The sequence below is a fragment of the Protobothrops mucrosquamatus genome, unplaced genomic scaffold (assembly GCF_001527695.2).
Source record: "Protobothrops mucrosquamatus isolate PMUCROS unplaced genomic scaffold, P.Mucros_1.0 scaffold7, whole genome shotgun sequence".
NCBI lineage: Eukaryota > Metazoa > Chordata > Lepidosauria > Squamata > Viperidae > Protobothrops > Protobothrops mucrosquamatus.
This window is the reverse complement of record NW_015386394.1, coordinates 486,653-491,590: the sequence shown is the minus strand read 5'-3', so window position 1 is coordinate 491,590 and position 4,938 is coordinate 486,653.

Sequence of the window (4,938 nt, the reverse complement as noted above, 5' to 3'; positions counted from 1 at the left end):
CGGCTAGCCCTCCAACTGCTCTCTAGGCGTCTTTTCCGGCGTTTCATCTCTCTCAGCTCCTCCGTAAACCAAGGAGCCAGTTGAGATCTACGCCGGGTCAGAGGCCGCAAAGGCACGACTCGGTCCAGTGCCGCGGCAGCGGCTGCTTCCCAAGCCGCCGCCTGATTTTCCGCCGAGTCGTGAACTAGATCCTCTGGATTTGATATTAAGTACTGTATTTTTGGTATTTTATCACTGTTATACAATTAAATACAGTTAACAGCAGGGAAGGTGAACAGGTGTAACCACATTACCTATACCTGGTCATTGTTTTCCAGAATACAAAATGGCAAGACTGATTTCTATACAATTTTGGACTATGAACAAATTTAGGATGTTGAGACCATTAGATGGATACTTCTGTGATATGTTTGGCACAGTAGATATGTTAGAAATAAGGAAAGAAACATGAATTCTATTGAAGCTGGCACTTGGTTTTGCAAGGATCCAAGCTTCCTATTCATTTTCTTTAGATAATATGGAAAAAATAACAAAATTGAAAAAATAATATTGAAAAATAAATAATGAAAAAGTTGACAGATAATTAGGTATGCATAGGAATTCATGAGTACTAAGGAACATATTGGCACTCTTGAAACACCTAGAGGAAGGCAGCATATAGATATAATTGTCATTTAAAATTATATGAATTGTTTAATAAGCAATTCATTTTTCTTTTATTATAGACAATGCAAGAAATAGGATTTTCTTCTTTCCTCTTGTATGATTGCCTTACTAATTTTTTATTTTCTTATCATTTTATTCCACTAAAAAGAGTTTTTATTACCACTAAGACACACTCACTTGGTAAGTGTCAATGATGAGCTCAAGGTTCAGAAGAAGATTGGGGCAATCTATACCTTGAGGAGAAAACGAAGTGAATCAGAGATTCCCTCAGCATGATTGCCATATTGCACATACTCCAGAAGTACAAGAGGTAAGCTCTCTGGGCTTTCATTTTCATGTTTTAAAATAGTGGTAAATTCCACAGATCAACCACCAACCAACTAGTTTAAAAAACAGGGGGAGTGGGGATATGGAAACCAGGGCTACCATCTCTTTAATAGTCAAATCAGTGAAATTCTAGACCTAAATCCAAGGTCCAGGTAGAAGGGTAGAACTTATAGCAGATGAACCAGACCAACTGGATGCAAGCATATTGCTACTTCTAACTATGTCACCTCAATTCTCCTTCATGCAGCTTTTCGGTTTTCCCAATGGAAGGGCTTGAACCAGGATGAGAAGAAAACACTATCTGCATCAATTAAAACCATCTTATTTGCGACTGATAGTGTACTATTTTCCAATGCAACAAAAGGCAAGACAAAAACAATGGATGGATACTAATCAAGGAGAGAAGCAACCTAGAACTAAGGAGAAACTGCATGGGTGTAGGTTACTTGGCACATTTCAAAACACTACTCTGCAGGTTTCATTGGTTGCCAGTGTGCTTCTGGATGCAATTCAAGATTCTGATTGCTATCTTTATAGCCCTTTGTGACTTGGATTTCGCAGTTGTTTCTACCCATATAATTCATTCTAGCAGGATAGGCATGCTCTGGAATCCCATTGGCAAAGATTTTGGCTTTTCACAAAATACTAAATACCTGATTCTGTATTTGATCCTGTGATTCTAATTGAGTAAAGGTTCTGCTAACAGCCATTCCTGGTTCTGCTAACAGCCATTCATTAAATTATTGATCCACAGCTTTTATGTATTTTTTTTTTTTTGCATTTATGATGGAAATTTGTTTCTAACTTATTTTAAGATAGATTGCCACCAATCTTAAGTCTGTTGCTGTGATTTAAAATTATAGATCATCTATATATTTCTAAATTCTCGCATGACTGTGGTGCATCACAGGGTAAAACTTTTCAACCAAGGTATCTCAAATGGCTAGGTTACAGAACAATGGAAACCTTCAATCCTGAAGGAATTAAATTTGGGGAATTTGTGGCTGGTTCAGTACTGCCACTGCATTCCAATAGTAAGGTATAATCAGATGATCCTCATTTTCAATGTTTCCTGATAGAGGAGGAGATCAACCTATTTTTCAAAGAACCTGAAGGCAGAACAAGATTTAGTCAATGGAAATTAATTAATTAAGAAAAGAACTTAGAATGAAGGAGAACTTTCCTGACAATTAGAACGATTAAGCAGAGGACAACTTGCCTACAGAAATTGTGGGTACTCCAACACTGGAGGTTTTTAAGAAGTGATGGGACAAACATTTATCTGAAATGTTATAGGGTTTCCTGCTTGAGTAGGGGATTGATCTACAAGATCTCTAAGATCCTTTTCAACTCTGTTATTCAATAACTCTGTTAAGTCCAAGTGAATTCCTGTCTCTGTGCTCACAGAGTCTCTTATTCCCTTCACCACCTGGCAGCAAACATTACTTGCTTACTCTAAAAGGAAGAGAAATGGAGGGAAGGGGACAGAAGACAGGGATAGGATAGGGAAGGGAGGGGAGAAGGAGATTAGGAGGAAGGAAGGAAGGAAGGAAGGAAGGAAGGAAGGAAGGAAGGAAGGAAGGAAGGAAGGAAGGAAGGAAGGAAGGAAGGAAGGAAGGAAGATTTCAAATGCTCATTGCCAGTGTCAAGCAAGAACATCCGATGTTAGCCAGCTTTCTCACACCTGGAAAGCTGAAAAGGTCAAAATTGCTTTGATTTTTTTTTTTGCTCACCAATGGTCATTCTGTTTTTCTATTTAGGTAAGGAAATATCTCTGAAATGATTACCAAATGGGTCAAAGTTTGTCAAGTATTCCTCTGTAATTACTATGCTGGCATGATCCAAATGCAAAGTTATACATTTCCATACCTGAAGAAAAGTAAAACAATTTTTTCCCATAGTACCAATGTCAGCACTTTTCCTGGTGTGCCCTCAGAATGCTGGAATAGAATTTGTAATATAACGCAGAAAGAATAGAAAATTAATTAATTTAATTTTTAAAATTGTCCTTCATTCTGTTTTATATTATATAGCATACGCTGGATCAAAATCCCTACTAAGGAATAAAAAACACATATTGAATTAATTTGATTTTGTAGAATATTTTCAGAATATAATTCTACAATTTAGAATATTTCTAGTATAGTTCAGCATTTTACTCTCAACAGTTAGTTAGATAATCTTGAGGATTTTAAATTCAGGCCATGAAAGCAATAACCCTTTACACCAAACCTCTCCATTAATTATTAGCTTATTATCTCTGATAATACCAAATACTATATTATGTGAAGAAGTGTGTGCTGATTTTATTTATTTCATTTCATTTAATTTCATTTCATTTATCAAATTTTAAAACTGCCCATCTCCCTCACAGAGGGACTCTGGGCAATGTATAGTAAGGAAGGGGTCCCCAACCTCTGGTCTGTGGACTGGCACTGGGATGCGGCATGCCAGAAACCACTCTGCACAAACAAGCAAAGCCCCATCTGCAGGATGCAGGCAGTATATGAAACCACGCCCCCTCCGGTCTGCAGAAAAACCTCTCTCCATGGAATCGGTCCCTGGTGCTCACAAGGTTGGGGACTTCTGTAGTAAGGTATTAAAACATAAAACCATATTGCCCATCCAATTCTTCCTGGAGAATCTATGATCCAAACAAAATGCAGAAAATGGCAATATATTGATGGAGATAGTTAGTCATCAAGGTAGAGTTGTCTTGAAGTGAATCATGGCAGCTGGATCTTTTTTTTTCTTTTTGATTTGAAATGTTTTGCTGCTTATCAAAGTAACTTCTTCAACTTCTAGAGAAAAATTGTAAATTGAACAACATATTTTTTTTCTTTCTCTCCTTGTTATCCACTGAAATTTTCATACCAAGAAATTTATATAAGTTGAATAAATAACATTGCTTCAATTAAACTGAGGAGAGAAGTTTAAAAGTATTTTAAAAGTGGATGATGCATAGTATACAATAGATGGTACTAGGTTCAGCAGTTGTAACTGTGAAAAAAATCTAAGTACCGTGTTTTCTCCAAAATAAAACCCAACCAGAAAGTAAGTCCTAGCATGATTTTTCAGGCTGCTTTTAAAATAAGCCCTACCCACAAAATAAGCCCCAGTTAAATCATCAGCCAGACTGATACATTTACCTTAGTTTTGTGGTTGTGGGGGGGCAAGGACAGCTTGACATTGTTCACCCTCCTTGTCTTCTTTTCTCCCTGAGCAATTGCTGCTTGGCTCTTTCGGTGACTGCAGAAGGGGCTGAAAGGGAAGAAAGTACCTCCTCAGTGGCCTGTTCTTACCTGGATCGATTTCAGAAGGTGCCGTCACTGCCTGGCCAGCCCTGAGGCCCAGCTGCTATGCCTACTATGTCTGCTGCTGCTGGAGGCCGATGGATCTTTGGCCAGGCCAATGGATAGTGGCGGGAGTGGCTCCCCACACTGGCCATGTGGCTGCTATGTGATCTGTGATTGCCCTGCCTAACCTCGGTTCTGGATGCTGCCCTGTTGCTGCCCTCATGGTACCCACAGGTCAAACTCTTGGCATACCATGGCCTCTGCCCGCCCTGCCATCTGGCTGGGGCACTTCTGGCTATGCTGCTCTCACCCCCCCCTGCTGGGCTGCTCCTGCCTGGTATGGGATGGAGATCTATGACCTCCAAAGCACCCCACCACCACCAGCCTGCAAGAGTCCATTCATCAGTGGCTGCTTGTGGAGCCGCATGGCCTGTGCCACCTCACCTGCCACTGCCTTTGGGCTGCTGAGCACTGGCCTGCATGCCTACTCAGTGCTACAGGCACTGGACTATGGGCTGAACCCAGTACTGTTTGCGCCCTGATCCTGGTGATGCTACAGCTCTCATGCTGGCTGTGCAAGGAAGGCATGGGGCTGCCCCTGGACACCTTTGGCCTCTACCTCACCTGCAGCTGCTCTGCCTTGAACTGC